The sequence below is a fragment of the Chaetura pelagica genome, unplaced genomic scaffold (genome assembly GCF_000747805.2).
Source record: "Chaetura pelagica isolate M959 unplaced genomic scaffold, ChaPel_1.0 scaffold299, whole genome shotgun sequence".
NCBI classification, from domain to species: domain Eukaryota; kingdom Metazoa; phylum Chordata; class Aves; order Apodiformes; family Apodidae; genus Chaetura; species Chaetura pelagica.
In genome coordinates this window covers 1,551,926-1,564,763 of record NW_009954507.1, presented here as the reverse complement: position 1 = coordinate 1,564,763, position 12,838 = coordinate 1,551,926, and positions in this window count along the sequence as shown.

The following is a 12,838-nucleotide window of genomic DNA, read 5'->3' as shown; positions in this document are numbered from 1 at the left end:
AATTATTGATTTTTTAAATTGTCTAAAGATCTGGGACGAAGACCTAGATCTGAAAATCCTTTTCTGGGGTTCGGGTTTTTTTTGGTTGTTTGGCAAATTCTATCAGAATAATGACGACAGTGCCTTTCCCAAATATGCCCTGGATCTGAGCTTCTGTCCTTCAGCTAGTAAGCCCACAGTAAAACTATGAATATGCCTAGAGTATTAATTACTTGGAAATGTAGTTGTGAAATGGCTTGAAACACCTGTCAACTGTGCATGTGTAGTGATCAACAGTACGAGTTATCTTAGGAGTGAGACTAAATGGTCCAAAGGTGTTTTCTGTCGGGGCAGAATCTCCTGGAATTAGCCTCAGGCCATTTCATCAGTGATTAAAGTTTACAGGTGTGATTCTGTCACCCTCGGCTGAGTACCTTTATTTACACTTCAGTAGGGTACTGTTCAGCATTAAGGACACAGAGCTGGGTCTGAGCTAGCCTGGTAAGGCATACTATCATCTTCAGGCTCAGAGTGTGTGCAGCATGCCTTGCCTTACAGACAGAGATCCCGGAGCCACAGGTTCATGACATCCAGACTGTTTTCACAGCTGGGCTTGGTGAAACAGGTGGCAAATAGAGGGAATAATCTATTCTGCTAGAGTGTTTCCACCTGAAACCTCCATGACTGAAAAGAGAGGCTGCATAAATACTTCACTGTTGACAGGCACATCCCCAGTCTCCTAAAAGATCATAGACTTGTGAACGCAGCTGTGGTGGATGTGCCTGATGGAGAGACAGTTCCCACTGATGTGCAGCACACGTGTTGAATGGGAATGTACTTCTGATGCTGCCTGTGATTTTGAACTTTGCCTAAGGACAGGTTTCTGTTTGCAGCGTTCTACATTTAGTTTACTTTGTTTGCTGCTAGTTTTTTCTGGCAAACATGTTTTCTGCAAACAAGGATGCATTTGCCCACTGTTCTTCCTAATCTGATCAGGATGCAGAAAATTCTGCTCAGCAGATTAGGCAGAGGCTCTAGATTAGGTCACAAACAAGCAGAAGAAAACAAGTATAATACAGCAGTAAAAAGGAGTTCTAATATTCTAATTTATTGCCACCCCAAGGCCTCTGGTATGCTCACAAAAGATAATGGCAACAATAAAAAAGGCAGTTTGCCCAAATAAACTACAAAGCAGGAGGCAAGCTAACAATACAAGAAACACATGGAAATGGACATAAAATTACAGGGTAACAGAGGCATATTCCTATTAATTTACTGTTCCCAAAAAACTGGCAGAACAAGTCTATATACATTAAAATCTCAGAGCATTTGGAAAACTTAAACAAAAGCATTAATTTTTTTAAAAAAATTCACTTTTGCATCATGTTACTCAGTGTACTACTTGGCTTAAAAATATCCATACTTATCTCTAATATGTTCATTTTGTTCATCAAATTTTTGTTCATCATTTGTTTGAAAAAGGAAAAGTCTAGGAATGTTTTGTGGAAAGCCCAGGAATCATTGAAGGAAAGCAGTATTGGATGAGATTTGCTTAGGCTTTGAAATCATCCTGTCTTATCATTTTTCTAGGCTTGAAACATACTGCAAGATAACAGTTTTAGGACTGAAGAGACTATTCACACTCTCCCCCTAAAAAAACCTTTACTCTTCTTGATTGAGTTCCATTTGTTTTTTACCCCCACTTCAATTACACTTCTCCCGACTCCAGCAATGAAACGAAGTGGAGAACTTCTGGAAGAAGTTCTTCCTGTTAAATTTCGCCATCTTACCCTGTCGTCTTCTTTTTATGTAATCCACCCATTACCCTTGACATGACTATCACCTAATTTCTGTATTGAAATCTCCTGTCTCTTTTCCCATGATAATTCTGATGCATTCACCCAACAAACGTACATACACGTCACTGGTCAAGGCTGGAGAACTTTTACCTTCACTGTTCCTGTGCTTATCCATCTCCCTATCAAACCCAGGGGTATATAGGGCAGCGTGTACTCTTCCAGCTTGCTCAACTGCCTGGTGAAACAAGCCTGCTTTCAAGTCTGGCAGTTCATAAGAATGTACCTTCTTGCTTCAGTTGACTATTGAGCAAACCCTGACAGCTGTATGTCAGCTGGATCTCTGTGGGGGTCCCCAAGGCGACATTTTGGCCTTGTATAACATGCAGTGATTGTGTGTCTTCCACCTCCATGTACACTGAGGTCTTGCTGTTTTGGCAAGGGCATGTCATCTACCACAGTGTAGTCTGCTGGTTTTTACTTGCATATCTACACAGAAAAGAAGTCAGTGTCAAGAGTCTTCTGAAAGATGTATTCAATGAGTAGATCTACTTATGCCACAGCATAATCCTTAGGCACTGAGAGGTCCTGGGCCTGAATCTATGATCTGATTGCACCACAGTCTTCTCTGCAATACAAAGTAATTTGGTGCCAAGTCAGAGCAGTGAGTTGAGGAGAGGGGGGAGTTGATGCTTGCAAGAAAGCTGCAGCAAGGAATCCATGTCCCAGTCCCTTTTGTCACTATTACACTATCCTTACAGACAGAAGGAAATAAAATTTTTTAAAAGGCTTGGGGCATGAGACCAATTATTTCAAACCAATTAGTATGCCAAGGCAGTTGTTTACCACAGTGCATTAACTATGTCTCTTATAATCCAAAATGATACAGAAAAATAAGGATTAGTGGAAAGGGAGGCAGTTCCTAGCCAAGGCTGGAATTTATGCAGTGGAAGAGGACAGTGAATTTTCCTTCCTGGACTTCTCCAGAGGACACCTTGGTTTCCCATGCACTTCACTGGAGGCTGTGAATTACTGATAGCTGTGTGATTGAGACTGCTGTGGACATCCAGAATCTTCTGGCTATCACTTCTCTACCAAACAGTGTGATGTAGAAACTAAATAAATAAATAAATGCAGTACCTGGAGAGTTGGAAGATCTGCCTGTCTCATCCCTTGTCCACATTTTCTGCTGTCATAGCAGCCTCAGAGGGGCTCAGTTAAAAGACTGTACTCCTTGGCAGCATGAGCCTTGCTGGCTTCAGACAGATTTCTTGCAGTAAGAAACCCAGTTGTGTGTTTAGACTTTTTTTCCCCTGACTACCACCAACTTTTACCCAATATTTCTAGGGTGTATGGTGACATAGTTTGAGGGTGCCACTTGCCAGATGTGTGAGTTAGCTTGAAAACACTTGTTCTGCAGCCAGCTTTCTTCTCAGTTTGCAGGCGAGAGTTTCCTTCATGGGCAGACAGATAACTGCTGATTTGTGGACAAACTGTAATTATCCATGTGCTCTTTCATTTTTTTGCTCCATCCAGATCAATTGCAACAGCTGCTCCATTCCTGGAACTGGGGAACTGATTTGGATATCTGAAAGCTCAGGGGTTGTGGTCCCCAGGACAGAAAAAAAAAATAAAAATCTATAGCAATAACCTAGATCTTACAGAAGGGCAGATAGTTTTCAGAGGTTTGTTGTTCAGGGCTTCTTTTAGCTTACCTTCAAGACTGTAATTAGTGAACAATATAACCACTATACGTTGCAATAACAAAAAGTACCTATTCCTGTACCCAAAGACAGTGAATTTGACACTCAAAGCACCATATTTCTCCATCTGACATTAAGATGTGTCATAGCTCTACCTGGGCATTCTACCTTGTCTTTGGGGAGAGGAAGTCCTTTTTAATACTAAAGTTAGAAGATCCTCATGAGAGGTATTCTCTGGCTAAGCAGACCCTGCCGCTGTTTTCTGCTTTCTTAAGGCCACTGCTGCTGCTGCTCTCCTTTCTTCAGCCCTTTCTTTCCTATCACAGTAGACTGTTTCCTGGAGTCAAGGTAATTTGTCCATAAATTTACTCATCTGCAGTCTCTACCTACTGTCTCTCACTTGTGGTAATCGTGTATTCTCACACCCAGGTATCTTGAATTTCCTTGCCAAGATTGGCTAAGAGCTCAGAAGGAACCCAGTTTCTCAGTGGTACTTAAATTTCAGTGTCAGGGCACTCACAAAACCAGTATTTGAAGTCTATGTGACTTGCTTGTGTATATTACAGCATCATTCCTTGGGTCAGGAGAAGCTGAGACAGCTGTGTCTTTACAGCTGGCTTCCTGTAAACAGTGTTTCTGGGGCTCTATCCCAGTTTCTCCTCAATAAAGTTTCTGAATCTGATCTCAAAGAGCAGTTAATAAATCTTGGTATTCTCAAGTCTCTGGTTTCAAGGCATAAAGCTCTCTTTCACACCTCCACCATTAGGAGAACTTTCTCTTTTTATGTTGACAGACCCAGCTCCCTTTGATGTGAGCAGCTGTTAGGCCCACAAGAGCAGAGGCTCTTGCATGACTTCAGTCACCAGAGCTCAAATGACAGTGTCTTCACAGGCATGTGTTCTCCTGTCATCTAAAGAAACATGCACCATACCTTTTAGCAGCTATTATGCCACTGGGGAGGGGCCTGAGGTTGCTGTCACACTTTGTAGGGTAATAATAAGGTTCTTCAGAGATAACGGATCTCCAAGTGAAAACTAAAAAGCTGGGATTTTGTTTATCACCAGCCACTCTTTGAATGTATGTGTGAACTCAAGGAACAGAGGTTGCTTACCAGTAGCCAGTGTCCCTCCAGACATCCTATGCACTGAGACTCTGCTGTTGAGAAAATACCATCTGCTGAATGTAAGGTCAGAACATGCCTTCTGCAGCTGCTGCTCAGAAATTCTTCAAGTCTGGTGCCACCAGGCAAACATCCATCCAAGTGGACTGTGCAGTGGGCTGCACACCTCAGGCACTGGGAAGCAGGCTGGCTTTGTTAAGGTGCTCTCCATTGCTTTCTGAAGGTCTTCTGAGCTTTTGCCCATTCTCCTAGAAACTGAAATGATGGGGCTTTTTGTTTTCAAACTGTGAAATGGTTTTAAATTACACAAAAGGGCTTATATCTCCTAGTGACCAGACAGACATTTACAAGAAACAATCCCAAGAGTGGAATAACTCTTGAGCCATGCATTCAAATAGTGCCCTACAAACAACTGTGTTATCAAATCCAAAATTATATCCTCGGAGGGTGCAGAATGACGAGTCCACGCAGTCCTGAGGTTATGTCAGCTCACTCTCAAGGGACATAAACCAGACATAAACCACAGACAGCTTGTGTACTGGAGGAGATTTGAGAGTGCTGCCCACTGAGGGCAGGGATGCAGGCTCTTGAAGGCTCTGCCCAGTTACTATGCCTCTGCAGAGGAGAACAAATTCTTGTATTTAATAAGTTGGTCAGTATTTCTCATTTCTTTGCCTAGTTACATCACAATGCTTTGGCTTAACTGGTAAAATTCTTCCATAAAATTAGGCTGGCTAAACATGTATTTGCATTAAAAGAATATTATCGTTATCCATTAATGAAGAATACCAGAAAGTGATCTCTGTTGATAAAGTGTGATAAATATATGACATTTTGAAATCACAGTATCACTTGCTCCAGGCTTTCAAAGATCATGTCTGTCCCTAGAACTCCATAAATATAAAATATTTACTCTTTTTTTTTTTTTCTGAATTTCTCAAATTCTGAATATTTTCTGTGTGCCACAATTCACTGTCTTCAGGGATAAAAGTTTATTAAAAATCTGCAGTTCTCAATGAAAAATATTGCCAAGGTGGAGACTTTAAATTTAATATATTAAAATTGTTTAAACAGGTCCATCTGAACTAGCTGTCCAGACTGTGCTATATGAGTGACTGCTTCTCCTTGGATCACTGTCTCTTTGTCTGCATCTGTCATTCAGAGCGACTTTACCTTTACTTCCAGATCACTGATGAAAATGCTGAGCAGCCTATTCTAGTGGGAGGTGTCCCTGCCCATGCAGGGGAGCTGGAACTCAGTGATCTTTAAGGTCCCTTCCAACTAAAAAAATTTGGTGATTCTGTGAAAACAATACTTGTGTGCAGTGAGTAATGCCCTGGTCTTCACAGCAGTGCCTGAGGAGCTCTGCTAGAAACAGCCTCAGTCAGAGACTGTTCTCCAGTTACTCTTTGAGAAATCTGATTCATGTAACACCTGTTTAGTGGGGCTTGTGTATAGTTCCTTCTAAAGAAGGCATTATGGAATACTAAGTCAAATGCCTTACTGCAGTTTCAATAGCTACATATATACAGCTACCTTTATCCTCTCAGTTGTGTTCCCTTCAAAAATTGACATCAGACATTTTTCACCATACTTGTCTTTCTGTAAAATCACACTGTCTGGAATTATTTTTTCTTTCCTTTGAAATACTTTTTCAGTTGTATCTTGGCTTTAATTCCATTATTTTGCCTGGGACTGAGGTCAGTTGCACTGCCTTATAGTGACCTGGCTTGACCAGTTCACTCTCGGAGTATTAGGACATGACGGTTCTTCCAGTCACCACAAACTTCCCTGCTTTTCCAGGGATGGTTAACTATTAACAAGAGCTGGCCAGAGTTCTCCTCAGACAGTTTTCAGGTCTCTTGAATGCAAGTTCTGCAGTTCATTTAAAAATATGGATAGCTAGCTGATGATATTTACAGAATCCTAAGGGTTGGAAGGGACCTCCAAAGATCATCCAGTCCAACCCCCCTGCCAGAGCAGGATCACCTAGAGCACATCACACAGGAACTTGTCCAAGTGGGTTTTGAATGTCTTGAGAGAAGGAGACTCCACAACCTCTCTGGGCAGCCTGTTCCAGGGCTCTGTCACTCTCACAGGAAAGAAGTTTTTTCTGATGTTCACGTGGAACCTCCTATGCTCCAGTTTGCACCCATTGCCCCTTGTCCTATCACTAGACATCACTGAAAAAAGCCTGGCTCCATCCTCCTGACACTCGCCCTTAACATATTTGTAAACATTGATAAGGTCAACCTTCAGTCTCCTCCAAGCTCAAAAGACCCAGCTCCCTCAGCCTTTCCTCATAAGGGAGATGTTCCATTCCCTTCATCATCTCTGTGGCTCTGTGCTGGACTCTTTCAAGCAGTTCCCTGTCCTTCTTGAACTGGGGGGCCCAGAACTGGACACAATACTCCAGATGTGGCCTCACCAAGGCAGAATAGAGGGGGAGGAGAACCTCCCTTGACCTACTAACCACACCCTTTCTAATGCACCCCAGGATGCCATTGGCCTTCTTGGCCACAAGGGCACATTGCTGGCTCATGGGCATCCTCCTGTCCACCAGGACCCCCAGGTCTGAGGGCACACTCTGTACCCTTATCCAGGTTGTTGATGACGATATTGAACAAGCTCGGTCCCAGTACTGACCCCTGAGGGACTCCACTAGTCACAGACCTCCAACTAGATTCTGTCCCATTGACCACAACTCTCTGACTTCTTCCTTTCAACCAGTTCATGATCCACCTCACTGCCTGATCATCAAGACCACACTTCCTCAGTTTATTTACGAGGATGCTGTGGGAGACAGTGTCAAATGCTTTACTGAAAGGAAAATAAACCACATCTACCGCTCTACCATCATCTATCCACCTAGTTACTTCTTCATAGGAGGCTATAAGGTTGGTCAAACATGACTCCTCCTTTGTTTAAACCATGTTGACTGCTCTTAATGACCCTCTCATCCTTGACATGCCTGGAAATAGTGCCAAGAACAAGTTGTTCCATCACCTTTCTAGGGATGGAGGTGAGGCTGACCAGTCTATAGTTACCTGGGTCCTCCTTCTGGCCCTTCTTGTAGACTGGAGTGACATTTACTATACTCCAGTCCTCAGGTACCTCTCCCATTGGCCACAACTTACCAAAGATGATGGAGAGTGGCCTAGAAATTACCTCTGCCATCTCCCTCAGCACCCATGGGTGTATTCCATCCAGACCCATCGATTTATGGATGTCCAGACTGCTTAACTGATCCCTAACCCAATCCTCATCTACCAAAGCAAACTCCTCCTTTATCCTGACTCCATCTGGAGCTCCTGGGGAGAGTTTGCAGCAGTAAAGACGGAGGCAAAGAAGGCATTAAGCACCTCTGCCTTCTTTATATCCTGTCACCAGGGCACCCACCTCATTCAGCAGTGGGCCTATATTGCCTCTGGTGTTAATTCTAGCTGCTATGTATTTGAAGAAGCCCTTTCTATTGTCCTCGACCTCACTTGCAAGATTAAGTTCCAAGGAGGCCTTAGCTTTCCTAACTGCCTCCCTACATCCTCTGACAACTGTCCTATATTCCTCCCAAGCAGCCAGCCCCTCCTTCCATGATCCATAGATTCTCTTTCTCCACTTGAGTTTGCCCAGCAGTTCCTTGTTTAACCATGTGGGTCTCCTGGCTCCCTTACTTGATTGCCTACCCACTGGGATCCTCTGATCCTGAGCTTGGGAGAAGTGGTCCTTGAATGTTGACCAACTCTCTTGAGCCCCTTTACCACCTAGTACCCTTTCCCATGAGATTCACTGTCTTTTGAATTAGAAGAACACTTTGTGTTAGAAGTTTCTCTATATTTAATACTTTGATAATGTACTAATGAAACTGCTTGTATCTGTCTTTGGAACATGTCCCTGATCATAATGCATTTCTTGTCTCCACACATTATAGAAAAGTGATTGTACAGAACCACACAGAAGAAAGCAGTTCTGATGGTGAACAGCCTCATTGCAATGATATCAGCAGCCTAGAATCAGATGTGGTTGCTTCCCAAACGCCTTTCAGATGAGACTAGCATTCATGGAAAGATCTGAGCCTGAGTTAAAACTGGAACGGTTTAAACAAAACCAGTAGTATGGTTCTCCAGACTGAAGAGAAACATTCAGTGCTGGGACTGCCTGTTAAACACTGATACCACAAACCTGAATTAGTTCAGGAGAAGAAGAAAAAGAAAAATGTCTTTCAGCCAAGGATGAACCTGAAAAATCCTGGATGCATAAGAGGAAGTCCTAATGACCATATTCAAGCAATGTTGCTGGAGTTGCCTGGTCAGCATTTTAGATCAAGATTTCAGATCCTGATGATGATGACTGTAAAATTTCTCTCTCTTTTTAAAGTAAGGATTCAGACTCAAACTCCTGTCCCAGTTACGTGGTGCTGTTGTTGGAGTGTTTTCACTAAGACCCATTTTTTACTCTTCCAGCAGACAGTCTATACCAGTTACACCCCAAGTCCTGTGAGAAGGTCTGCCTTGCTCACCTGAGTGAACACTGAGTCCTGTTATCCTTGAGGGTGTCTCTGCAGCATCACTTTTCACTGGGTTTCCTCACTGTGAAAGACAGCAGCATCCCATTGATCTTAATGAACAGGCAGCATAACCAATACCATTTGTGTATCATGAGAGCCACAAGTCATCTATTTCTGGCTCTGTCCTCAGGTCACACTCATCAGCTGCACCTCACTGACAGTTCCACTTGATTACCCTTTGAAAAAATGAGCAACAATGTCAGGTGCAATATCAACAATAAAACTTTGCTTTTAGAAGGGTTATAACTTGCTTCACTAACTTAAAGCTCAGCAGTTCCCTCAAGGGTAGAATACGCTTTTTATTACTTTTCTATTGCAAAAAATATTTGGGTTACTTAAAATTTATTAAATCAGTTTACCTAGAACAGCCTTTAGAAAGCTTATGGCAGCACTAATTCTCAAGTGAATGTCTTACTGAATAAAGCTATTAGTTTTACCTCCTGCTCAAAAATAAGTTCTGCTACCAATAGCCAATTACATCTCTGCTTCCATTTTGAAATGGTAGATGGAAGATATTAATATTGAACAATCTTGAAATGGTATCTAACAGTTACCCAGGCATTAGAAAAAGCTGTGTGTTTACCTTGTTTTATATACAAGGAAAATGCTGACAAAACCACAAAAGCAATGTCACATTTCTGCATGAGTTGCCTGCTTTCAGCTGGACCTGACAGTGTAACAGAAGCTACAGCCCCCCCGGAGGGTCACAACAGCTTTTCAGTGAGGTGGAGAGGAAAAGTTGAGCTTAGCTGGAGCAGGGTAGGAGGAAAGGCCACTCACACTCCCTCCTCCTTCAGTGGCCTCTGCTCTCTTCACCTCTCCTCACTTGTGGAGCTCCAGCAAACCCCTCCTCCTTCAGTGGCCTCTGCTCTCTTCACTTGTGGAGCTCCAGCAAACTTAGACAGAACCAGGTGAAGGTGAGGAACCCTTGGGGCTCCAGTAATCATGAAGCTGGGACTGCTGTCAGGCTGAGGAAGGCACCAAGGGCTGGAATAAATGTAAGACTGCATAGGTAGTTGTTGGGCTGAGGGCAATCATTCAAAATTTGAGTTTAGAAATTCCACGTCCCTATGCAGGCAGGAAAAACTCCTACAGTGAAGCAATGCCAGAGCAGCCTTCTGGAGCGTACAGGGAGTGTGGGCCATGATGTTAGCAGAGTGGGTGGGCTGGGCTGTGTTAGAAAAGCTTCAGACACAAGAGACAGACCAAACCACCAGGCATATGTTTGTATCATGTTGGGTTGTTTTAATCTTCCGATTTTTTTAATCTCCGAGATAAACACTTCTGCAGTTTGCTTTCTGAGCAAACTGACTACTACTGGTGGTAGGCTTGGAAGCCTGTCAAGGCTGTTGACTTGACTCAGTCAGACTGAGTCACAAGCAGATGGAGAAAACAAGGAAAGGCAACAGGAAATGAAGGTGCAACATGGACAGAGAAACATCACAGAACCAAACATTTCCATCAGTCAACTCAGGTGGCCACAACAGCCTAACCCTCCTCTCAGATACCATTTCTCTTGAGCTGAGGTGGTTTTCACAGGAGACATGAATCAACTCCTGTGTTGGCACCAGCTCTCCCACTGCAAACCTGGACAGTTTTAACTCCAATTACCTGTAACTGCATTACAGTCACACAGTATCATCAAAGACAGTCTGAAGAGAACATGACCATCTAGACCTATTTTCCTCCTCAAGGATGCAGCAACTGCGCTTCAGTCATTCCTGCCATATCCATCTATCCTGAGCTGGAGCATTTCTCAGGCAACAGCTCTGCACTGCCTGCTGGCACAGTCTGCTCCAGCATCCTCCTCCCTGACTCATGACAGACTCACATCACCCTGTCTCTCAAGAACCTTATCTCTACAGATGGATTCCAAGGGGATTTCTGAAAGATGGGAGCACTCCCATTCATAACAGCTGGTGTTCTTTCATTAGTTGCACTGGAATGACTTGAAGCATGTAAACACTGAAGAGACTTTTGGGGTTTTTCCCCTTTCAAATTACCTGGAAACAAAAAACCTGAAGTGTAGAAACAGTAATAAATAATATGCAGAATGCAAGCCTATCTTACAGCACCTAATGTGGGAGGAGGGGAGGAGGGTGGAGAGAGATGTATTTCCTTCTGTGACTTTTCCATACATACTTATTTCAAAGCCCTTCCAGTGCTTTGTTCCCCACAGTGAGCACTTGATTTCCCCTTCTCCCCACATCCTCCATCAGCAGAAGCCTCCCAGGTGTGGTCTGCAGCATTCATGGAAGGCTGAAATGCCTCACCCACCAGCCAGCAAAATGTGACCCAAATCCGCACATGCTGTTGGCTCACAGACCTAGTTGACTTCTGTAAAAATGTTGCCACAAAACACTACCCCCACAAAAGCCACATTGTTCTTCCCAGTCACTCATGTTACATGCTGTCCTCTCCTGCTAATATGTCAGATGACATATTGACAATTGACATTGTCTGAGCCCTGGCACCAGCAGCCCATCACTGAGATCCATTTCAGATCCCAAGGAGCCCCACGTGCAACTCAAACTGTATATGTTCTATACACAAGTACAACAGGAAACAGTATGTTCTTCTGGGCTGTTGACTTCACTGAGTTTTTGTGAATTTTGAGTAAAAGGTTGAAAGGACATTGCCTGTCCTGACAAGGACTTCTGTGAGGGCAGCCCAGACCACTAGGCCCACTGCAAAAGCACTCTGGAGCTTCAGCCACATGGTTCTCATCACATTAGCATCAAATTGAGCAACTTGCATTAAAATGTAGAAACTTGTTTAAAATGTAGGCCTACACATGGAACTAGTTTTCCCATTTCCAAATGCTCTCCACAATTTATTTATTAAGCTTAATTGCTTAAAATAATGATTCTCCATCTATGCAATTTATTAAAATGCATTTTGAATATGTTGGCAGTGATTCACACACACAAATCATTCAACTGCAAACCATCTATGGCTTTTAAATATACTTGACAATTATTTCCAGGAGGACTTCATAATAATCTTTTAATTGCCACATTACTAGAATATATTAAAGCTCAGAGGCAGTGAGAGACTAAGCCTTGTTTCTAAAAGTTCCCATGTAGATGGCTACATTCTCTTTACTGATAAGCACTAGGGCTATGTATCTTTTACATGACAGGCTAGTAGCTTCGAATTGTCAGATCATTTACATTCATTTTCTCTTTCTGTTTCCAGAACTACTACTTAAAAAAAAGAAAAAAAGGCATGCAAACAATCCTCTCCACCAACCTTGAGTATTTTGTCAATAGCAGTATTGGAGATAGTAACAAAACATTACAAGCTAGGGAGAAAATACTCACTGCTGGGCTTTTCTGAATACTCAAGGCCATCAGAAAATCATCATTTGGGTATGAACACTTAGAGTGTATCCATGTGCAGTTAGTTAGTCAGGGTGTAGACACTGCTGTAAGGAAAGCACACCAGTGTGCACACCTGGCCCTAGTTGTAGTCATGGTCTCCTGGCACTGCTTTCCACTTGTTTAGCACCGTGCATCTCATTAGCTGAAGCCCACGACAGATTGAAAGTTACCTTCCTGATTTTAGCAGTGATGTAACTGCATTCAGAATGCACTATTTCCATCTACAGAAGGAAACAGCAAGGTGTGCAAATAGCTGTTTAAGCATAAATAATTCAGCATGCCTGTCTGCATCT